The 25,483-nt window shown below is 44.0% G+C and overlaps 1 protein-coding gene across 4 annotated transcripts in view; it reads right to left on the bottom strand.

Moving 5' to 3' along the window:
* Nucleotides 1–25,001, bottom strand: part of PAK1 (p21 (RAC1) activated kinase 1) — a 76,807-nt gene extending 51,806 nt beyond the window's left edge. The window contains exon 1 of one of the 4 annotated variants that reach the window (XM_069808572.1): nucleotides 24,772–25,001. The gene's annotated coding sequence lies outside the window, so the exon portion shown is untranslated. Of the gene's footprint in view, nucleotides 1–14,231; nucleotides 14,356–24,459; nucleotides 24,550–24,771 lie in introns of those variants that run through there. The other 3 variants (XM_069808571.1, XM_069808574.1, XM_069808573.1) reach the window with 3 other exon arrangements.
* Nucleotides 25,002–25,483: the final 482 nt, after the last annotated feature.

Genomic DNA, 25,483 nt, shown 5'->3' with positions numbered 1-25,483 from the left:
TTACTGGAAATGTTTTTATTTAACCAACTTCTTGTTCACAAATCCAAGCAAATGTATAAATTTTAAGGGCTGCAATCCTGCAGTTTGATCTGTAATACAAGATACAGGCACCAATTCTCAGTTTAAAAGACAGAAAGGTCATCTGTGATAGCTAAGGGGTACTTGGCCTTAATGCCAGCAAGCCACCCACTGAAAACAGTGGGAGTTTGGCCCAAATTAGGATTTCAGGATTTATCCCATAATGCCCTGTAACACTTCCCACACAGTACTACCTGACAGCTTCTGAAAATTGGCAAAAAGTGAAGGACAGGCCAACAACATCCGAGATGAGGTTTCCAAGGGGGTATTTTGTAACAAATGAATTCAACCAATACATGTCTGCATATGCACATATTCTCACAATTCCACATTAACAGGGCTTTTTAGCATGCTGATTTTAAAAGCACAGTGGCTAAAAACACATCTCCAAAAGCTACTCAGTGCCAAACAAACCAGACTTTTAAAAGCAAAAAACCCACAAAGCAGTTGCATCCAGGACTTCACTTCACTTGTGCAAAAATCCCCCACGTTTGGTTCCCTGCCGTTATTAGTGATTAGATAAGTAACACACCAAAACCAGACAGATGCTATTCTAGAATGTCTTTCCAGCACCACCTCCCAAATTGTTATCTTCTCCCACAGATACTTCCAGAACAAGCCTAGAATAACTAATGCCACCCCCAGCATGACCTGGGACAAGGTAGATGGGTTTACAGCCAGGAAGCATCGAGGTCTGAGAGCCAATTGCTGCCCACAAAGTGCCTTTGCACCCAGATCTAACAGCATGGATACTCAGGAAACCAGTCTGCTACTGGTTGATGGTCTTTCCCATCCCTGTTCCACACTCTTATCTGGTCAATATTTACTTAGTTAAGTATATGCCAGAGTTGAACAGCTATAAGCCCTGTTCAACCCTATCTGACCCTTATCCTGTAGGGAGCCAAGCAACAGCCAGTTCATGTGTTCCACAAGCCAAGGGCTTCGTACAGTATTGCTGCTCTGAACGGGGGGCCTGGATCCTGCCCAGACTGAAGTCACCGATTTCACTGACAACAGCATAGGGTCTGCAGCATCCAATTCTTAACGAGATCCTTTATTTGGATCCCTGGAGGCAGTGGGGGCTTGCATATGACAGGATCAACACCTGTGGTGCAAGTGAGATTGTATCCCTGTAAATAATCAATGCAGCAACTGGGACACAATATGTAAGCAATTGGTGCAGCCTCTTTAGCTATCACAGCAGCTTCCTGAAACGACCAACAGAACCGCCCCCCCCAAAAAAAAAAAAAGTTTAAAAGATAGCCAAGAGACAGTGGGTCTTTCAGGGATTGAAACATAACTCATTTTGGAGCAAGAGTCGAGCTAAGCACACACACTGCTGAAGAGACAAGACAGGTTCCAATTTAAAAGCAGCACTTAGTTATCAAATGACAAGACTTCCACAGATTAGTTACTTTGCTTGCATTTTACCCTGAAACTAGTCATTTTTAAGGAGATCCAAAAGCAGGAGAAGGAAAGAAGCCTGACTCAAAGAAAAAAAAAAAAAGGAAAAAAAAAAGCAGCCAAAAAAATCCCGTAGTTGTCATGTTTATGACTTGGATTCTCTAGACAGAAAAATCTTTGGAGCAAGCAAAAGCCTGTCTGCTTTCCATTTCACAAACCCTTGATAACATAATCACATTTTTAAAATACTGCCTTCTTGAATGATGCAAATTAAAAGGCATAAGTAATTCTCTGACATAGTATTGAAAACCACACACCAACATGAAATAGCAATTTATTGCATACAAGTCCATTAAACTATTACTTACAGCGTAATAAACAGCAGCCACACAGATACCACTGTCACCGCTGAGCAGAAAACCTAGGAAATTCCTCATCCCTGGCCCCTGGAGTTTGAGTGAGAGCAGGGTTTTGTCCTCCAGAACGACTGCAGTATCTTGGCTAACTCAGCAATTGTCCCATAATTATCAGGGCGCTTTATAGTCAATAAAACAAAAGGGACCCTTAACTTCAAAAGTAATTTTTAAGGCAAAAGCAGCAGAAGGCTTTTCAAACGATAGCTGTGAAAGGACAAAGAGAGGAGATTGTGCATTTATTTTGGTCAGTAGGGCACTCGTTGCGATAACTGTGACTGAGGATGGTCATGGGATACCAGGGTTCATAGGCCACACCGAAAGCAGTTTAATTTTCACAGACGGAATGCAGTTGTCAACCACTCAGAAAGAGCCCCAAATGAGAAGGCAGGCTGGCAAGCCTAAACAAGACACCCAGCTGGCTCTACAGCCTAGACAAAAGCTTGGTTTTCTGAAGCTTTTTCTTTTCCCTTCCTCTTCCAGAGTTAAACTTGGGATAGTATCAGTTCCTCTCTCCCCAATGGAAAGCTCTCTGAGGGCAAACCAGATTTTGAAGCTTTCTAACAAGTATGCAGACCACACCATCAGAGCTTGCTGCTTAACACATATGTGTGACCGTTCAGGGCATTTGAAGGCTAGTCTTGGGATGAGAGCAGAGCTACAGTTGGATGTTCTCCAGGGGTATTTTAGGAGAACAGAATCAAATTGCCACACAAACATAATTGCCAAGTTTCAGTCTAACGTAACAGCAATTTGCTTGACCCATTTTGTTTCAGAGGACAGACTGGTGGAGTAGTATTTTGTTGTTAGTGATGTGTTGAAGCCCCCTAGTGCAGCATTCATATCCCTGGTAAGGGACAGGATTCCTTCTCTTTCAAGTTCTACTTTTGATAACCGAAAGCATTACAAATTCATCGTGCAGCCTGGAAAAAAGTTTTGGATAGACTGAGTTTAAGACAGTCAGTCAGAAAGATGCAAAGCAGTATTCTTAAATGACCTACTCCCTCCCAAAATCCACAAATTCAGAGCAGAGGATGTTTGGTCCTCTGCTTTCTCTTCCAGGAGTCCATTCAGAAAGCCAGCCTGCAAGACATTTGCTGGTCACTGCATTACTTGATGCTTTCAATTCTTGCAGCCCATGCAGAGCTGAATCATCTGGGAAAAAAAGATTTCCCTGCCTCCAAACCCACAGTATTTAAGAGAGGTCAAATTCTGACCCCTTTTGAAAAGGCTGCCCAGAAAATGTGTGCAAGATCTGCACGTTTCTGTGCTCCCGTCACCAGACCACTGTCTGCCCAGCTCTTGCCCAGTGCAACTCTCCATTTCCAAGCCTTGCAGGCATCTCACAGCATCACAGAGAATATGCTCACATGATCTGAGTGCATCAATATGCATTCGGACCATCTGTTAAACCCACAAGGCATCCACTGTCAGAAGATCTGTAAAGAGTGGGGAGTCAGCGTTAAGCAGCAAGTATGATTTCCTCTTCACCGTTTCTTTTAAAAGATATTTTGGTCCTAATTCCCACAGAATTGGAATGTCACTTAAAGAGGACTTTTTGCTCACAGCGCCACATGAGGTTTCAGGTTTCAGAGTAAAGCTGAGCTATCAAAAAACCAAGTCACTTATCCATCTTGTTTCCATTATGGAGCAGGGAACTCAATCAGGCTCTTCAAGCTGGAGGACAGCGCCTACTCCACCAGACAAGGCTTCCTGAACGTAGGGTTAGAATCTGCCACTACTTGACAGACATGACTGGGGAATCAACCCCTACTCTTGATTTGTTCAAGGTGTTCATTCAAATCAAAGCAGCCACCTCTAGGAACAAAGACCGAAAGAATATTTTTGCTTACAGTGTAAGAATCTGTTTTAGTAGTATTGAGTTTGTTAGACTGCACTAGCACGTGAACTGTGCCTCTTCAAGACTTCAGAGCAAAGAAATAAGTAAAGTTTTAATCTAGAAAGTGAGAAGATAAAAGAGATTTATTTGAAGAGACTACAGACCCCTGAACCAATTAAAAGAGCCGTGTCATTCTGTAACACTGTTCAGGAGAATTGAGCTCAACCTTCAGAAGCCTGTCATCTGGATTATTATTTTTTTACACATGAAAGGGCTGTATCCCAACACTGAGCTTCAAGCCTAAGAGCATTTTTGTCTGAAGATGATTGACCATAGCAAAAATCAAGCTAAGGAGTGTGAAAAGCGGCTTCAGATCTATTTAGCAGGTGTATGATTCTGAGCAGCAGCTTGATAACTAGGCTGAACATCCACAGACACAGGACGCACCAACCATAAGTCAGAGGAGGGACGAGTCCCAGTCTACAGTCACATGAAGACACCAAAAATCCATTTTTTTTTCTCCACCTCTCTGAAGTTCTCTCCCCTCTTGATTCCCTGGAAGAAGGGCATTATTTCTGCTTTATTCCACTTTGCATGGGATTCCCTGTAAATAGAAATTCCCCCCTTCCCCTTACCTTTTGGCATGATCTTCATGCAAGAAGATAGATTTTAAAAGAGAGCTTGAGTTTGTAAGAACTGCACCTTCCTATTCCACAAGTAAGACAAAGTGCTCCAAAGTCACACTCTTTGTAGCAACCAAAATAAAGATTTTGCCAATTTCCTCAGAGCCCTGCAGAGTCTATGAAAATCATGTAGTTACCAAGTCACAAACACCACTGACCCCCATCAACCTCATAGGCTCAGAGTGGCTTCTGAAGATCAAGCCACACTTCTGTGGGTGACCTCCTAGCCTTGAGCAAGAATACTGTTGGCTGGAGGTGTGTCAATGCGTAAGTGACAGGCTAGCGATAGCTTCACTTGAGCAGAATCTCTCCCACAGGACAACAGTTACTGCTTATGAATCCCAAGAGAACTCCACTAGTCATATTAGAGGAAAAGATTTTTGCAGAAATCCACTCGTGCACACAAAGGTGAAGGAAATGGCACAAAGCACTCAAACACTACTTTGCTTGCTCTTGCAGTAGTTACAGAAATCCACAGCAACACAGACTTCAGCATAAACATTAGCCACTCATGTACATACCCGGGGCTCCAGGCAGCTTGACATGCCTGCCCATGCTCCAAATACACCTCCAATAGCAGCGCAGACTGAGCTATGAAGACAAGCACAGAGCCAGGTGACAGAGATTTCAATGTGATAGCACTATTTCAACAAGCTCGAGCACAGGCCCAGTTTCCTCTAAAAATGAAAGGCTTCAGTGAGACAATTCTTGCGATTAAAGCTACACAAAGCCTGGAGTCACTTGCTGGGTCACGATCCAGCTGATTCTAAGAATCTGTATGCAGGCTGCTTACCCAGAAATTAACCTACTGCCTTGGAAAGTGTTGCTTAATTTAGAAGAGTGATTACTTACAGCACCTGCTGCTAGCCTCACAGCCTTTGATATGCCAGCTTCTCCAAAATTAATGCTAAGTCTTCTAAAATTATTTACATAAGTAATTAAGGAAAGAACTAAAAAAAGAGTGCTAAATGTATAACATAACAATCAGCTGGGTTATCAGCAGCAATTGAAACTATAATTTCCAAAGCAAATAGCATGAGTTAAGGCAGTCTGAGCTGAAGTCACACAGTCAGTCCTTGCGGCAGACTCACATCCTAAGCCAGGCATAACAGAAAACACATTGCGCAGGCTACACACACCAAATTGTTTACGTGCATGACACCACCACCTTGAGAGAAGCTCCACACAGCAGAAGAACCTTTGCAAAAGAGGTCTCCTGGCTTTAAAGCCACATTATCCATAGGCTTTAAATCTAAAGCCAAACCCACAGTAACCTTGTCATACAAGTGCAGTGCCTCTTGCAGTAATTGAATGCTGAGGTCAGCAGGGAACAGAGGGAGGAAGAGAAGGGAAGAAAGGAGGACTGAGGAACAGGCTGAGTTCTGAAGGCCTTAGTCCTTCTCCAGAAGCTTCTGTTCACATCTACATTTGGGGACTCAAAATAAGTCCATGGGCCCTGATAGGATGCACCCACAAGTGCTGAGGGAGCTGGCAGATGTCACTGTGAGGCCAGTCTTGAAAATTTTTGATCAATCATGGCGACTGGGAGAAGTGCCCATAGACTGGAGGAAAGCAAATGTCACTCCTAATCTTCAAGAAGGAGGACCCACGAAAGTACAGGTGGGCCTACAGGAACCTCATGAAGTTCAACCAGGAGAAGTGTAAAGTCCTGCACCTAGGCAGGAACAACCCCAGGCACCTATATATGCTGGCAGTCACCCAGCTGGAAAGCAGCTTGGCAGAAAAGGACCTGGGGGTCCTGGTGGACACCAAATTGAATGTGAGCCAGCAATGGGTCCTTGCAGCCAGGAAGGCAAATGGTATCCTGGACTGCATTAGACAAAAGTATTGGTGACAGATCAAGAGAGGTGATCCTTCCCCTCTACTCAGCACTGGTGAGGACACATCTGGAGTGCTGGGTCCAGTGTTGGGCTCCTGTATACAAGAGAGACACAGACATACTGGAGAGAGTCCAGCAAAGGGACACGAAGATGCTGAGGGGATGGGAGCATCCCTCCTATGATGAAAGGTTGACAGAGCTGGGACTGTTCAGCCTAGAGAAAGCTCAGGGGATCTCATCAGTGTATATAAATACCTTTAGGGAGGATGCGAAGAGGACAGAGCCAGGCTCTTCTCAGTGGTGCCCAGTGCCAGGACCAGAGGCAATGGGCACAAACTGAAACACGGGAGGGTCCTTCTGAACATCAGGAAACACTTTTTCACTGTGAGGGTGACCAAGCACTGGCACAGATTGCCCAGGGAGGTTGTGGAGATATTCATCTCCACATCCCTGGAGATATTCAAAAGCCATCTGGACACAGTCCTGGGAAACTGACTGTGGGTGGCCCTACTTGAGCACAGAAGGTTGGACCAGATGACCTCTGGAGGTCCCTTCCAACGTCAACCAGTCTGTCATTCTGTGAAGACACATACCTAAAGGTATACAGGCATCAAGAAGAGCCCTTCCAATGGTTTCAAGACACAGTGCAACTTTTACCTTACTTCTAACTACTGAACGCACGTTTGTATTCTGTTTGAAAAACAGTGACATTTCAGTAATGGTAACTGAGATGTTGGATGCTTCCTTCCAGGGGAAGGAAGAGTTCAGAATTAAACATGGAACCCTTTACCACACAGGTCTGTCTCAGAGAAGAGTCGGCCTACTCACTCATGTGCACAGAAGTTGGATGCAATTAAAATTTGGGAGCTTATTTCTGTTCCTAATCAAGACAGAGGTTATTTGCAAAAATTCAACTGGGATCTTAAAAACCTCCTTTATGCATTGAGAAGGACTTTTTCAGCAGCTTGAAAACATTTAACTGACTATGCCTGCTTCCTCCCCTGACCCATATATATCAAACTGTAAAAGCTGCAAGCGGCCTATACAAAAAGGTTTGCCTTTTAGGAGGTGGAACAAAGAACATAACATTCCTGTCCGAGTGCAATAAAAACAGTTTGAACAAGGTTTCAAAAGGTCGCAGTCATTACAGCCTCCCAGAACTAGAGGCACCCAGTTGCAGTTCAGGCTACGCAGCTCATCTCTTTCAAGCCCAAAAGCTTGGCTAAGTTTGCAGGTCTTTCGGGGACACTAAGCAAAGTACCAGAGTGCCTCAGCTCCAGACTCTGGCTGTATCTGAAGCCAAAGAAAACAAAGTAAAACTTGAAGTACTGAGGTTTAGGAGATCTGTGCAGGCAAAATCTCACTTTACCCATCACTTTACAGCTGTGCAGCAGTCCAGAAAGCATCACACTTCATATTATTCCTTAGGATGTTCTTATTTCTTTGCTTATGGCTTAGGTATTCAAGCATCTTCTAGCCTGTGCAGCTTTCAGAAAGAACCAACTATCTGCTGTTTCTCTGCACAATTAATTAACAAAGGCTTGGAATAAAGAAATACCCTGAAATTATTTTGGGAGGGAAAATGAGCAAGAGTTTCTGCAGAAAAAGATAATAGTCCTTCTCCCGCCCACCCCCTTGGCCAATTCTTTTGGCCTACACCAGAGGCTCATAAAATTTCAGGATCTTTTCCTAAATTTTAAGTAATGCACAGAAAACCATCCCTCCATAAAACACTACTCAGTGACAAAATGTTACTAATGTGGGTGAAGGAACAAATTCTGCTGTGTAATACAGAATAACTGAAAGTGCACAATAGCTCTGCTACCTATGTATAAACTGAGGACACAGTGTAAATGAGTTAAGAAAGGTCACACAAGTTTACAGCAGAGGAGAAACACCATGTGGGTTTCCAGACTTCAGTCCTGCTCTGGTTCTGGGTTTTCCATTTCCACCCTCCAGCCCCCTGCTAGTTTTGCAAGGAACTCCAGAGCAAGGACAGAGCGGAGATCTGCCAGCTGAGGCAGGCTGCCAGGCAGAAGCTGCTGGGTCTGGTACCACAGTCAGAATGGAAACAGCGTAGAGAGCAGAGTGGAAAGCTGACAATGCTCTGCCATCCTTACCCATCTCCTGTGCAACTTCACCCATCGGGGACATTGGCACTGCTCGCTATCTTTTTTCCTTTTCTCCTCGAACCTGTTCCTGGTTCAAACTATCAGGTGATTACAACACATTACCCTACTCCCTATAGGGCACAAGTGGCATGAAGCGGAGATTTGGACCACTGCTCCTGGCAAAGCTTACAGCTTTCTTGTTCTGAGCACCGATACCAGGGATAAGATTTTCATTTCAGGTCTCTGCCTCAGAAAACCATTTCACCGTCAGGAATTTCTCTACAGCTTCTGCGCTCTCAGGTGCTTAAAGCCCTTGGCACGTCCTCTCAGATTTACGCGAGTGACACTGACCTTGTTCCCCACTTCCCTGATCTGATGCCAGGCTGCATCTCTGTTGCCCTCCGCTTGAAGCACATGCTCCAACCTACCAACTCACCCCACAGGAAAGCATGTCCAAGCTGTGACCTGACCATCAGATTCCTTTCTGTGTAAAGTTTGCTCATTTACACTGCTCTGTTGAACAGCTGAAAAACATCTATCTATTCCAATTGGCTTATCTTTGCCCTACCTTCTTGCTGATCTGCTCCTTCAAAGGGTTTCCTCCTTTCATCAGAGACTGATGGCAGAAGCCCATCAGCTATGTACAACTGCAAAGCCACAGCATCACCAGTTACTTCCCATCAATTAAGTCCTAAACACGTTTCAGATTGATGGCATGAACTGCTACTTCAATAAAACGTTAAGAGTTGAGCATAAAAACCCTCCTTTGATTCATGTAAGGTGACTATTTATTTTGACAAGAGAACCCAAATTTCTAGACACTCTCTAGAGACAGCTCTCGGGGCAGAGAACAGAGGTATAACAAAAGCAACATGGACCTCACTCAGTGGCATCAGTGTTTGAGCCTGGCTTAACACAGTAAAAAGGAAAGGTATCTGCCCTTTATGTCACTGGATGCAATAAACAGACATGCCAAACCTCTCCAGGGTTTTAGCTTCAGAAAAAATAATTGCCAGCCACCACCAGGTTCAGCAGGACAGCATGAGGTCACAACTGTGCAGCCTATCAACAGTTTAGCTTCTTCAACACTACACTGAGATTTTTATAACAGGGTAGTAAAACTACCTCCAGTACGCAAGACTGTCTGAAAGGGAGGCTCACTTCAGCCACTGTAAACAAGCAGCAGATGCTAATGACATGCCAGGTTTGACTTATAAAATTCATTAGCATCTTTACAGAGTTTGTGGTTTGTTTCTCGTATTCCTCTTTGTGCACAGTGAAAGAGAACCTCTTTTATTTACATGCCCTGATTCTAGTACTGCAACAATTGAGTTTTAACACCTTTACCGCTTCTTTGTTTTTAAGAGAAAACAAAAACAAACAAAAGAACATGCACACACCCTGGATTTTCCCTCCTTAATGGTAGAGAAACATTTTACTCACCTGCTCCCTGTCCCTTTCAGGCTTCACAACTAAAATCAAGTTTTAGTTGACAGCATTTAAAAAACAAAACTAAGAAATACACAAACACCTCTAAAAGGTTCTTTTGTGACTTCCAGCGCAATTTGTTTTTATTCTCAGAGACTCAGAAAACCACTTGACCCAATCCTGCTAGCACCACTATTAAATCTGAAGCAACTCAACCGGCTGGTGGGGACCACACTTCAATCGCAACAGGCACTCCTGTTCCAAGGAGATGAGTGAACAGACTGCTGCAATATAATACCCTGGTACCCAGCATAGTGGTAGAAGTCATCTGAGCTAGCATCAAGCCATGGCTGAAAGGGCTTGGAAGCAGATTCACATCCCATTTGGCTATTCCCACTACAGAGACAACAGCCTCAAGCAGAGCTGCAACCGCCACTCCTATATCTGCCCAGAACCACAAATTAGGGGCCCAAAATAAAGCTATGAGGAGCCAGTCCCTTTGCATCAGTTCAATACCTCTGGCTGTCAGCCAGCCTGGAGCAAGTCCCACAGGTAGAGAGAACCTTAGAGAGATCAGAATCAGGCCTCCCATCGGTGAGACAACCAATATCGCTGGCCTCTTCATTAGTCCCTCAGGGCTGTTTTCACTCTCTCATGAGAATCTAGGATATAGTTATGTAAAACAGATTCCTCGCCCCTAATTAAAATAAAGTTCACATGCACACCCTGCTGAAGGCAGCATTTACCAAAAAAAAAAAAAAAAAAAAATCACTTCTATGAGGGATAAGTCACTTATAATTAAAAAAAAATAAATCTCAGCATGCACACAAGGGAGTGTCAAATGCTGGCCAGCCACCTGGATAATCACTTCCTATGAAAAGCTGCAGAAGAGAACCCTGGGGAAAAGAAGGGTCACGCAGACTCTCTTGCAAAGGCAATGCAGGTGGGATTTGTCCTGCATGGGTGAGAGCTGCAAAGCCTGTCACCAAATTCCACCTACTCTGAGGTCACAAGCACCAATTCTTCTGTACTGCACTAGTATGCTCTTTCATCTATTTTAAAATTGAAGCTCATCTTATTTTATCAAAAGTTCCCTGGTTGTAATAGCATGAGTGCTGACAGATGTTTCGTATTCAACTCTACCTGCTGACTTCATCATTTAAACCTCACCCATGTTCCTCCCCTCCTTCCCAAAAGGAAGAGTCCCAGCCATTTTAGCATCTCCTTGGAAGGCAGCCCATATCTTTGACCCTTTTAGCTGCCTTTCTGCAATGCCACTGTGTCCTTCTGGAGGTGTGGAGACCAGAACTGCACATCACACACAAGATGCAGGTGCATCAAGCATTTATACTGAAGCAAAATGATACCCTTTATCCCTTTCCTGATGAGGATGGTGGCTTTTTTGGTTGCTGCTGCCCAGTGACATTTCCCTCTCCTTCCTGAAAAGTGAAATCATTCCCATTTTTTTACTTCCTATTATTCACGTGGCTTTAAAACTATAATAACCTTTCCTCCAACCTTGTAGCAGTTTAAGTTCTTGACAAGTTTTCTGAAAATCTAAATATATTACATCCACTTTAACACTTTCTGACTGATACCCCACAGAACTTCATGGCGTAGAGCAGCAGGATTTTCATTTTTCAGAAGCCACGTTGAGTCTTCCCCAACAGTTAACATTTATCTGTGTATTCAGAGATCCTTATTATAGACCTTTCCATTCCTGGTAGCATGACTCTCTGGTGTGCTGTTCCCAGGATCCCCTCTAGAGCCCTTTTTATAGTTGGGAATTACATTGGCAGCTCCCCAGTCCTCTGGCACAGCGTCCATCTGTAGTGATAAATTATACAGCTTGGCCAGCAGTTTCACATTCAAGTTCCTCGGGACTCTTGGTTGAACACCATCCAGCTCTGGTGACTTATTAACATCTAACTTATCTATTTGGCCTAATTTTTCCTTTTGTATTTATCTCAAATTAGTTTCTCCAATCTATTGACTACAAAAAATGCACTTCGTGTGGGAATGTCCCCAATACCTTCAGCAGTTGAGACTTGATATTCTTTGTTATCACTCTATCAGCTCCCAAGTAACCTTTTTACACCTTTGTCATCAAGCACTCCGCAAGGTAGTCTAATCCTAATGGATTATATCCTAATGTATACAATATTCATGTCCTAATGGATATAAAAAGCAAAGTCCTAACATCTCAGAAGAGCACTCCCAAGACAGACTGTTTTGCCTACCTGCTGTCCCTGCTCTCCCCCCTCATACCAATATGTCCCCTGGCACGGCTGTCACCCTGCCTTTCCTTCCTGGTGGAGGTTTCAGATACCACAAAGAGATCAGTGAGATTAAACTGTGTCACCATGGTAGCCAGCTCTGCTTTAACACAGGGTGGAGATCCAAGCACTAACAAGGCAAGTTTGGGACAGGAGCTATCTGGGCCTAACATGGGGTTTCTGTCTGGGGTCCTTCTGACCGGTAAGGCTTGCACAAATGGAAAGTAACTCTTGTGCAGTGTGATGGCATTGATAGATGCCAGGCAACCTGAGGTGCAAATAAATGCAGATTTAAATGTTTCACCCTGACTGAAGTACTAAAGCAGGCACCTTCCTTGCTGCCATACAAAGTATTTCTGTTCCTCACTAGCACGTCCCAGTAACACAAGTTCAATGCAAATGCTCGTTTTGGATAAGGCTGTGTGTGAAGGTACCTGCCTGCACAGGCAATTGCAGAGTGGAGACTGAAACAGTTTCCTCCTTCCACACCCTCCATTCCTTGGCATTTATACCCTTCAGGAGCCCATAAACAGTCCTGCCCTCCTCCTCATTTTATAAAAACTACACAAGTATATAGCTCTTTTATCTTCCTTTTGCGTCAATCCCTCCAGCCCCAAAGTCATTTCTGTTACTTTCCTTCAATTTCCTCCTGTTTATCTGCTAGAAAGTAACAAGGATCAAAGTCAGCAATTACTTCAGAAAAAAAATCCCCCCACCCCTCACACTGGTTAGCAACATCAGACCCAATTTTCAGAAAGATATTTAAGAGTTTTTAAAAATACTTTACCAGCTTAGGTGCCAAATCCCAACAGTTTCCGAGGGAATCAAGCACCCACGCGCTTTCTGTATTCCCACTAGATGCCTACCCACATCTTTTAGTATGTAACCACATGAAACACTCTACTTTTGTTCTCAAGGTTAGGCTCTCTAAGTGCTTCTAAGACAGTCCCTGAATGTTCCCACTCAAACCCATAGGCTACACAACTCTCAGAGTTGTGTTCCCAGGTTACAAAAAAAAAAAAAAAAAAGAAAAGGAAAAAAAACCACCCACAACTTTTTTTGTTCCTTCACGTCCAGCAGATCTTACTGAATACCTGCTGTACAGTTCCTGATTACATGAAAGTTTCTCATCTTGTTTTCATCTTGACTATGAATTCTGAGGCACAAATGTTGCTGCAGTCTTTCTGTACAGATTTCAGGGTATTCAGAGATAAAGCAACACTATGCTACACCAGAAATGTGCTTTCCTGTTCCTCCCTCTGCCTGCTGATTCTGTGTTTGCCCTTTACACCTGCATGACAGAAGAAAGCACATTACTTCTCCAGCATAGTTGTGTCTTATGCTCACTGTGAGCCTTTATGGGCAGTGTTTAGGTGGAAGGTGACAAGGAATCTCAGCACCTCCATGAATAAGTCCCCAAACATTTCTGCAAGAGATGACTCCTGCACTATAGCACTTTGACTATGAACTGAAGGACTGCAAGGTAGAAAGGGAACAGCAAAACAGTAGGATTATTTAATAATGTTTGTGTGACTGGAAACAGCATTAGCGACTTAATTCTGCCTTGGATTAAAACTATAGTTCCAGCTGGACACCAACAAGAAGTCCGGGTCCAGTTTATAACCTGCTGGGGAATAATAATTATAACTTTTTCATTCTGAATCACCTTTTCAAGATTACAGGAATATATGTAACACTTACAAGACACAAGACATTATGCAGGTAGGTGATGGGAAAATCCCAAAAGTGCTCTGCTATGCTAACAAATGAGCCCACTAGGCAAACATAGAAGTCCCTACAGCATGCCAGGGATTACAAGCATTACGCTTCCACACCAAATCAAATGAGGATCCAGAACAACACAACAGCAGGAGTGGGGAGAAATACGTGATCCACATGCAGTTTTCTGTCAGGCACTCTCTCCCAAATACATTTATTAAAGACAGAGAACCAGTTAGAGAGAAGTCAAAATCCATTTTGTACCAAGGACTTTCAAATATGGATCATAAGCAGGTCCAGCAGGAGCTGACTGGGCGGGCGCTAGAGGTTCAGAAAGCTTGCTGACAGAGGAAGGTAAGAACAAAATAACCAAAATAAAAAGCTATATACGGCAGGTACCACAATGACAGACATCCTTCAAGAGTAAAAAGGCACTTACTTGTGAACGACCCTGAAAAGCCACCAGATCTAGCCATGTGTCTTACAGCCTTTACATCCAGGTTTCAAACCTGCAGACAGCTCCGGGATCTTTAATACTACACCACAGCTACATTCACTCATATTGCTCTGTTAAGTTTTCTGCCAGCTCAGCTCATAGCCAAGTGCTGAAAGGGAAAAGCACCCTTGCCTTTGGATGGCTGCGTGCCATGGTGAGCTCAGCTGTGTCAAGCTTCACCCCGATCGCAGCCTCCAAAAACACTCAAGCGAAGAGCACGCTCCCAGCTGGTGGAGAGAGAACCCTCCTGTCCTTTCATCACACATTCAGTCTCCAAGAAAATGCAAGTTTAGAATTATACTTTTAACATTAATTTTGAGTTGACCACATCAAAAGGAAAAGAGCTGCCAACAGCCACATCCTTGCTTTATAGTTTTGTGATCCAGGGGGAGGGCTGGTTTTGGGGAAAAAAAGGCAAACACAAGCTTTTCATCTGTTAGTCAAGAAGAATGCGAAGTCAACCACAGACTCTTTCCTTCCAAATTTGTAGTTAGTTCATTAGGAATTTAGGATCAGAGCCCTCACAGAGAGGTCAAACGGTCTTTATGCTGAAACTAGCACAGGTTATACTTTATACAGCAGCCTTTCACCGCTCACCCCATTCACATCCCTGTGTAAAGAAAAACAACTCTCACAAGAGCCCCGCCACAGAAGGGAAGCGCATGAATTCATGAGAAAGGAGGATGACAGACCACAAAGATGACACATGCCCATCCTATTGGATTTCAGATGATTTACCTACAACTACAGGAAGCGCAGATGGAACAGAATCTCCAGACTTCAAAAACAAACACAACTTCGCCACACGTTGGATGAGATCACCTTATTGAAGTCACTGCTGCTCAGTACTGAGCCACAGTAACAGGGTGGGATTCAAAGAGGAACAGAACATCATCAGATATGCAAGGTATCCACTGTAATACTAAACTTAAAGCTTGATGACAGGAACAGGTATGATGTTAAGAGCAGAAAGCCACTTGCTTCTCAGGTGAGACTCTTTTAACCTCTATGACCATTACCTTCTGAACTGCACACTTAGGCATTTAACACTGCTGCATGTCAGCATGTGACAAAACGTTTTTGAAACAAACAAAAAAAGCCCACATAAGCACTGTCGGTGGCATTTGGACTGGGTCCCAGGATGAATAAAGTATTGGATCAGAAGGCAAGAAAAGCTCTTGCAGGATGTACCTACTATTAGAAAGTATTGGCTCTTAAAAAAAGCAAAGGGCATCTAAAATAAAATTGATGATGTGAATTAAACAAAGAAAAAAACCCACACATGATCCTGATGATCTCCTAATGAGCTGTGGGAGTTAAAGAAATCAAGCTGAGATCATTTCAACATTGGCATTTTTTTTAAAGTAGCCAATAACTTTAAAAGAAGACATTGCACACAAGACATTTTTGGTTGGACCAAGTGAATAACTAAATTCTTACAAATATGGCCAACTCATCACTTCTGAATGTTTTTCTTCTGCAACTCGAGGACTCATTTCAGAGAGACACAGAACAAATGAAAAAGCTGGCAGTCAGAATTCTACAAGGAAGAGGTAATGAGATTTCTCATCATTTAACCTGCCCTTGCCGCCTTTTCCTGCCCTGTCCCCCCAAACCCTCTCTTCACCACGAGTAAATTGGAGACAAGTCTGGGAGGGGGGACTGTTAATATGAGCTGGCAGGACGCTGTTTCAGCAAGTATAACTTTCATGTGAAAGCCAGAAGTCTTGCTATGACAGTGCAGTGAGTCACTTGATGACAAGTCATTGAGGCATTTAGATACTGTTTTTGAATTCTAACAAATGACACTGTTTTGCCTTGTCTAACTGAAGGATGTGCCTTTATTGAACCTAGAATTCAAACACCGCCTGTGACCGTCTGCCTCCATTTAAAGACAGCCTACACAGAAAGATATACTGGTTGTGTTCTACTTTCTGGCTTTCAGGAGAGCCCTGAAGAAATCTTGACTTTTTGTGCTTTTTCTTCTTGAAGAAAAGTCCTGCTTTTGCCATTCACAGCCCTACCCTCACCCCCTCAGCCTTTCTAAATGAAATCTGCACATTTAAATATTTCCAGATACCTCATCAGCAAAACTGCCTGCTTGATAGAGGAAGGCAATGAGTCTAGGGTTTCTTCCCCTATCCAGTCTTCATCCTCCACCCAAGCCCTGAAGAGGCTGCTTCTTACTGGGGTGGATGACAAAATATTTTACCTCCCTACTGCTCATCTGTGTTTGCCCAGTATCTTCAGGATCACAGATGTACGAGGACTCATGGCCAGGGAAAGTAAAGATAGGCAGGAGATGAACAATGTTTCTGTAGGAAGGCAAAAGAAAAACAAACAAACAAGGCTTTAAGAGATATAAGTAAGGAATGGAGACGGAGAAAAGAAACCAAACAAACAGGAAGAATATAAAAGTTAGTTCCTACATACACACTGCAAGTTAGGTTTAGTATGATTGTCAGGGCTCCCAGATACAGAAAGAGAGACACGAGTCTGACATTGGAGGTTACAGCTTCATCAAGATAAAGTGTCAGTTTAATTTTGTTCATACTCTTCAAAATCTGGTTTAGGAACATAAGCAAGGGATTAAAGCAGGCCTGGAAAAGTAGTTCTAGTCCCACTCTTTCAGATTCTTTTAGCACTGGCATGGTAGTGGATGAGACTCCTGCTGCTTTTTGTGAATTTTGTACAGCCTTTTTAATAATTTTCTCTGCTACCAAGGGAGTCAAAATTGCATAGAAGAATTTGTAAGACAGGCAAATGTAAGAGACTGCAATTTTTACCAGACACCTTATTAGCAAGACATACAGGGTGATGCAACAACAAGAAAGTTGATGAGCCAGAAATTAAAAGACAGATTTTTTTTATTAGATCAACATAACTGTGATACAATACTTGTCGCTGGTGCTGCAGTTCCCTCTCCTTCCTCCCCCCACAGCTTCTCTGGCTTTCTGTAAGGCTACTCAGTGAAGATTTCAGTGATTTTGGAGAATTAAGTTATAATGTTTATAACTTACTGTTAACATGCAGTAGATACCTTCACTTCCCCCCCCAGAATCAGGAACTGGACGCTCAAACCAAAGCCTCTGTGTGCTTAAATCCTATTATTTAAGTCTTCAAGGCACACTTGGATGAAATTCTGTCATTTCTCTCTACAGATAGGAGTGGGAGAAGTCTCTTTTGTATGACATAGATTTTTGCATAGCTTTCACATCTCCAGAATCTTGGAGCTTAACAGAAAGCATCAAACACCTTTAACATACACCCACAACATGCATACATTTTACCAAAGAACCTTACCAATTACTTTGATTATCAGAAAGTGGATGGTTTTGATGAAGGGCTATGCAGCATTATCACCGTTCATTTCTAGACCACTCCTTTGAGTTCAGCTCCCCAAGCTTTTCCGTTATCATCTGCAATCTGCTGCGATTGCGATGCCAGAGAAGCAACGCTGAAACTGAACTTGCATCTTATTCCAAAGCGGGACTGCACACGAGCACAATGGCAGGGCAAAACAGGGATGTGAACTACAAGCTTGTGGTTAACGTTTTGTGGTTAAACAGGAGAGTTAGCTCTCCTGGGCAGTGTGGCAAGAAAATTCAATCAAGCTTCTGTGGAAAAAAGAATTAGCAGTGACCACATCCATGAGAAGTGCCATCCACTTAACAAACATTCCAGGTTCTTCATTTTATGTCTTTATCTTCCTCCAGCCTCCCTCTTGCATGGAAGCTGAGTATTCCTAGAGCAATTTCTCATTTCAGCAAGAAGTGCCATGAGTCAAGTGGCTCAAACCCTCTCAAGCAAATCCTTTATTAAAGATACTATTTAACAAAATACAATATTTTGTAAAGCATAGAGATTCATGTTGGAAATCCAGCTTTAAGTCATTTAAGGTTCCACAAGGCAATTCGATCTGTAGCTTGAAAATCACATTTCCTGTATTATGGAGACCATATACATGTTTCTGAAGAATTAGGAAAAATGTGACACTTTTCCTTTTTATGAACCTATGTTCTGTTTCATGAACTTGTTCCTTGGGTTCCTGAGCTTAAATCAAAGCGTTTCCTCTGTATGTGCTTTGTTTTGAACAGATTTGTCTGATTTGCTAAAAATTAGCCAGTATGTTAATATCTGCCTTTTAATTTTTGACCCTAACTGCAGTGACATTAGCCCAATCATCCACTAATTTGGACCACTCTCAATTAAAGCAACTTTTTAGTATATCATACTATGACCACATCTTCCAGTCTATTAAAAACAATGGCCTATTAAAAACAATGTTTTGCTAAATAAAATACAGACAAGCTTGGGGTCCACTAAGAGTTAACAAATTCTGTGGTTTGCAAAGGAAAATGACATTAAAATTTGTCTTGAGTGAGGTATTCCTGAAAGGATAAGGACATATAAATTGTTCTATTTCCAGAAGAACTGCAAACTGTAATGGGAGTTTTATAATTGAATGTCTTATTAATTTTAATGAACTAATCAATATTGCATTTCAAATCCTGATGTGTCCATTTGCTGCTAATTCCTTTTTGTGCTGTGCACTCCCTGGTCTTTGCAGCTGTTACCTGACTGTTAAATCTACCTTCTATTAGGAAGGGACACCAGAGTTCAGACTCAGGTGAGCAGTTTAATGAAACAGAAAAGCAAAGCCAGGCCTTTCCCGCCCCCGCCCCCTCTACCTCAATACACGCTGGAGTTACAGAGCTCAGTAACGGCCTCAAACACATGCTGCACCTTACACAGAGGTTAGCACAGGGCCCTGAGCTGAAATGAATCTAACAGCCTCAGTAAGATAGACAGGATTGGGAAAGGGGGGGTGGAATATTCCTCCCTTCTGCTGCTGAAGAAAATCAGCTTTTCCTTCATCCCAGACAAGTCTGAACTATGGAGGCACATGAATTCTACATTCAGCTGTGACTTCTAGCCTCTCCAAAGCACAACTGAAATAAGACATTCTTGAAATACTTACTAAAGGCAAACGATAGATTCATCCTGGCACAAAGCCTTTAAGTTGAACTTGTTGCTGAAACTGTGTAATGTTCACTTACAGATAGCTGGGGAAATTAAATCCAAGTTTTACAAAAGGAAGTCACTTCTCTACTCTTTCAACAGAGGAGTTTGCGTTAAGTGGCCAAGCCACTCACATTTTAAGATCAGCAGAGAACGTGCATTTGAGAATATGTAGGTGCAGAAAATAATCTATATTGAAAATTCTTTACGCTAAAGAAGTGATAAGGTATTTCACATTACATTGAGCTTTCCATATGTAAATGAGGAGAAAAACCACATGAAGCAAGCCACCAGTTCAAATAAAAATATTTCTCACTCCAGCTCCTATTTCATGAATAGAACATAAGCCCTGAGAAATGGGCTTCATCTTGTAAGAGAGGCATCATCTAAAATAGTTGTGTGCCACTTACAGTCATTAAGAGAATTGATAGTTCAAAGCCCTCCTGATGCCTAGAGAAAGTAACTCAAAGTCCCAAAGTGGTGCTGTGACATCTTAGCAAGCTAGTGTGTCAAACTGTGTCCTAACCTTTTGTATTTCATTTTCCTTCTCTCTCTGCTGCCATCTCTAAAGTCATCAAATGGCATCAGCTGTAAGCCATGGACAGACACACTGTAACTACATGCATCAAGCTCCAAAGTGCAGAAGACGGTGCCTTAAGGTAAACTTGGACGACTCCTCCCACCCCAAAAAGCACACGCAATATGAATAGCAATTATTTTCCTCCCCCATTCTCCATTTAGATTACGGGTATGGACTGACATTATGGAAAGAGGAGAACAAAAGGCATGAAACAAGGCTTTATGCCCCACTTGGATGCAGCATGTACTTGCCACTTGACTTTGTTGTAGTCCCACAGATACAAGCCCACCTAGATCAAGGAGATGTTTGCAGCTAGATGTCACATACTTCAAGGCGGTCACAATATATTACGCATATTGCCTCTCACATGGTAATTAGGATCACAAAGGGCTACTGTAGGAGAAATTATTTCTTTTCAGAAAGTACATTCGGTTATTACTTCTGCCATCTTCCGATTTGGCCTGATTTTCCCAAATTAAGACCTTTCTTCTATCGTATTAACTCTTTTTTATCCTCCTTTTTTTAAACCTAAGATGATAAAAAGATGTCTGATTTGCCACCACTTTACTTCACTGACTCTAGACAGGAAGTAGGAAATAGAATTACTTTAAGACAGTTATATCAGCTTAAGAGCAAAATAAACTAGCTATATAGCAGGTCCAAAGAGCACAGACTGCAAGAAGGAAAGAAAACATGGAAGGAAAGTTATTGTTTAACCTGCATCTCAGACTAGACACAAGAGATAGAGAAAGGCCATCGTTACCTATACAACTGGAAGCTCGAACACTTAGATTGCCAGTGTGAACAGCTATTCTAGAGTCTAAACAATTCACCAGAAGTATATTACTACATAAACCAGAACTGAATACTTCCACTTTTTCTTCAAATTCCCCTGGAAATGCACTTAATCGGATGGCTTTTTTGTTTCCCCTTCCCCCATCCCAACAAACAAGTGCTAAAATGAAGGGAACTCATGAAAGCTACACTACTACAGCGCTTTTGCCAGTGGATTTGTTAGCAATGCTGCCTGCCTGCATCCCCACAGTGAGAGGAGTAACTGAAACTCCTCTCAGCTACCTGCTGCCATGTACAACACAATGCATGGGAGATAGAGGAGACCAGGGTGACTACAAAGAGGAATCAGCATTTTTAGAGTGCAACTCTGACCTATTTTTAAAGGCCTACTGGAGGACGATACATACCACATCCTAAAAGGGCCTTTTCCTCTCTACTGATCATACTGGGAGCCTGGGGAGACTTGTTCAGCTCTGAGCATCCATGTTTTCATCAAGTGAATCCCATGACGGGCCCTGAAACTGTGACACGCACCCCACTGCCACATGCTAAAAAGGAGACAGAGCGTGGGAGGGAGGGCCCAAGACTCCCCTCTACAGATCTGAGGATGTTCCTGAGGAGGGACAGGACAAAAGTAAGCTTCCTGCCTTGCACAAATCCAGGAGCAGTCATCACCAGTAGCAGCATTGAGTGTTACCCCTCACAGCCATAACGTCCACACCTACACATGCCATGCACAGCTGTGCCCAAGTTCAGGAATTTCAAGCTTGGACTTAAGTTTGAGTAAAAACCTGGTTAGCATAAGCAGCGTCAGACATTTTTAAGCTATTCATTCCTAAAGAGCATCACATGCCTTATGCTCAGAAGGGAAGAACTGATCACAGTGACTTATGTGCTACATGAGTGAGCGTCTGCTGACAGTCCCAGTTCTGCTGGCACCAAAGGGAATGGACCCAGCCTTCCCATCTCTGGGAACAGGGGTGCAAAGCAGTTCCTCCCAGGCGAGAGCTGTGCAAGTGCATAGGAAGAGTCACATACTAGACAAATTATTTTCTCCATAAGAGCAGGCCCTCAGTATCAAGCAGAACATGTCTACATTCTCCCCAGTTCCGATACAGGCCAAGACACGAGGCTGAGAAAATTAGTTCAGCTGCTTGCCCAGCATAGAAAAAGGCTCTTTCACACAATACAATTCTTTTGCCTTCCCACAGAGGTAAAAAGCCAACAAGAAATTTTCTTGTACCTGTCAAAGGGCTAACGATTGACTAGGCTTTAAAGAAATATGACTTTCGGTTTTAGTTGCCTGGTTTCAGTCTGTTTCTTGTACCTCCTCACAAAGAGTGGGCAGATCCTTTACAAAGTTTATTTGCTTCTGTTATCTGCTGTTGACGGGATGAACTGTAAACCCAGATCATTTTAAGGGTGGAGCTCTGTATCATTTCTGTATTTTGCTACTAGAAAAGCCTATTTCAGCTCTAGGTGGTTCTGTACGCTCTTAAGAATATAAAGGAACTGGACTATAACAACTAGCTTTTGAAATTACAAAACTTCCCACGCTGAGGAAGCGAGACAGGCACACAAAAGGGAGAAAGAAGGGAAGAAGCCACACTGCAGTTCATTCCCATTAAAAAAAAAAAAAAAAACCACTAGTTAGCAAACTAGGTGAAATTCATGCACTTGCAGTCAAAGTTGAGAGAAAAGGTCTGCACAGACCTGAAAAAGGACACACAAGAATCAGCAGTAATCAAACAGTTCTTTGACCTCTTGGGCAAAAAGAGCTAGCATCAGTTTTTAATCCAGTGCAAGCAAGGCAGTCAGAAACACAATAAACAAGCAATGTATTTTCACTTGTGGAAGTTACGCTGGACTTATCACACATTTCTTCCAACATCCCCGTGATGCACGGAAAAGCATGAACCAAAAGCCTTACATTTCCCTACTCTTTTTTTCTGAGCAACATCCAGAGCACATAATATTCCCTAAAACCAGTCAAAGCATTCCCGCTGTCATGCTACATGAGCATTTTCCTCCTCAATTTTATTTTCAGCTTTCATTTCCAAGTCAAAGAATGGTAGTTATGTCTTCCCATTTAAAGAAGCTGGTCCTTCCCCACAGCACTCAGAAAGGCTAAATACCCACCCAGCTTATCAGTCTCCAGTCTCAAACTCCAGCTTTGTTATACAGTACAGCTAAGAATAAATTCTGTCCCGTGGCACAAGACAGGGGCAATCCATAGTTAAACAGATTCATTAATTTAGACAAATTTAAATTTCCACTATACCTTCTGTTCTCTGCACAGAGATGAATGTCACTTCTCTGACTTATCCACAGAAAACACACAGGGAAAAGCAATTTCTAAGCATCCAGCAGACGCACACACACACACACACACACTGTTCCACAAGGAGGAGTTTCTGCAGCCTTATCCTAAAAAGCTGTGAGCAAGATTAACACACCCACAGTAAGAGATGTTAGAGCAGCAGACGGGAAGATGCTCCCTGCTTTGCCAGGTAATGTGTGCAACACCAGGAAACTCCAGGTATGGAGAAGGGGGAGGTAGTTCAGTGAAAGGCATCCATGAGTCACTGTACAAAGAGTAATCGCAAGCAAGGAGAACAAACACTCTTCCATCTGTGCCTGACACAGCCATTTCACCCAACTACAATACCCGCTTTCACTTTTAAAAGCTTGGCTAACAAAATAGCTTTTACAGTTGTTCTTACATATATATATATCTCATACTTAATCACCGCATAAAGTACATGCCTTACAGCCGGTAACAGGTCCCCAGCAAAAAGCCAGGTTTTGACATCTATTTATAAACCCTGTTCCTGAAGAAAAACTCCTGGAAGTACTGTCGGCATAAGGATCAAGTAATGCTCAGCAGGAGCAGATGCACCATGACACACACAGGGATAGAACCAGCTACTCCCAACAATCATGAATTTTAAGCTCTCTGGATAACAAAAGCAGCAGGAACAGAGATTGCAGGCATGGGAGAGCTGTGGATTGGGGCATTTCCATGCACAGTGGAAGAGAGAAGCGCTACTGCCCCTGAGGGCTCGTCCTGCTGGTGCTGCCTCTCCTTCGGGCTCCCCGGAGCATTCAGCAGCACCTAGGGGTGCCACCCACCACCCATCTCACGATGTCCCTTCACTGCCACCCGCTCCCCAGGCAGAAGCCCCTGCTTTGAGCAGGAGGCTGGACTACAGACCTCCCGAAGTCCCCTCCAATCTGAATTATCCCACGACCCTAAGTTCAGCTTTGCTTTTAAGTAGTTTAATAGCAAAAAGCCGCCGTTTCATATACAGACACATGATCCCACCTCTCCATCCCCGCACACCAGCCACACAAAGCCCCGGGCTGCATCACCCCATCGCCCAGCAAGAGTCCAGCTCCTCAATTCTTTGTGTTTGCCCAGAGCACCCGCCCCTCTAGCCAAAGCCAGGACGGGGTGCTCAGCAGAAACTCTGGGCTGAGCCCCGAGTCCCACCCCAACCTCTGCACCGGGACCCCAAGCATGCGGCCCCAAACAGCTCCCCGCTTGCAAAGCCCGGGGGCTGAAGGCAACTCCCTTTGTTAAACGAATGAGCCGGGGAGGCAGGAGGGGGGGGGAGGCAGAGAGCCAGGCTCGGTACCCCCCTCCTAAAAGAAAAGAAAAAGGAAAAAAAAAAAAAAAGGAAGAAAAGACCCTGCCGCTCAAGCCCTTTGCAAACTTCCCGGCTACAAAAGAACAAGCGAGGAAATCCCCTTCCCCGGCCCGGCGGGACTCACCTTCCGCCCGCCGCAAGGTGCTGCCCAGCTCTCCGCCCGCCCTGCCCGCTCCCCACGCCGCCCTCCAGCCGCCCCTATTGTGGGCCCGGCACCGCCTCCCTTCACCCTCCCCGCCTTGCCGCTGCCATTGGCTCCGGGGGGGCCCGCCCCGCCGCCCCCCTGCCGCCAAGGTGGGCAGCCGGGCACGGCGGGGCAGGAGCCGGGGAGAGGGGCAGGGTCTTCCCGCTTCGTTGCCGGGGGGTGGGAGCCTCGGCTGGGGCGCAGCACCGCAGCCGAGTGGCCCTGGGGGAAAAGTTTGAGGGGGGGTGGTACCTTCCCGGTGCGGCAGATCCGGAGCTTTCTTCGCCTCTGGGCTGCCTCGGGAAATCCGTGGGATGTGCTACGGCCTTGGTGGAGCTGCGGGCTGCTGCTGCTCGCAGCCCGGCACCTTTGCGGGGCAGAGGGAGGGAGCGGCGTTGGCCCGGGACGTAAAAGTCTTTCGCGATCACGCCATCGACGGAGCTACGACGCGGGGAGTGGATCACCGGCAATTACACCCTTGGCATGCAACGCTGTAATGACTTTATTTCTGTGATTCGTATCGCAGAGCCGGCTCCGTTGTGCTAGGACTGTGTGCGTGCAGATCCAAAAAAGGCAAGAATAAAATGGGCTCTGCCCTGCTTCTGTGTTGCACAAGCCGAGATGTCTATACCTTATATTGCAGGGATACGGGTGTTTGCTCTCCTTGCGATCCAAAGCTCCGTGAAAACTCATCACCCTGGCTAACAGGAGTTTTCGGCTCAGCGCTTGTGCTCCGCTGAGAGAGAAAAAGAGGAGGGATTTGATTGCCCGGAGGTACAGCGGCATCACTCTCACGAACAGAACGCGGGCATGGTGAGGTGTCTCATGGTGTCTAGACATACAAAAGTAAAATGTTAAGTGAAGCAGGTAGATACAGACAAAAGGGAGACATATAATACAGGTCACCACCCCAGACCTGCCTTTTAGACCAAGACAGCATGCCCACATATGACAGATTAAGACA

Source organism: Haliaeetus albicilla, chromosome 20, assembly GCF_947461875.1.
Source record: "Haliaeetus albicilla chromosome 20, bHalAlb1.1, whole genome shotgun sequence".
Taxonomy (NCBI): Eukaryota; Metazoa; Chordata; class Aves; order Accipitriformes; family Accipitridae; genus Haliaeetus; species Haliaeetus albicilla.
This window is presented reverse-complemented; position numbering and strand designations above follow the sequence as displayed.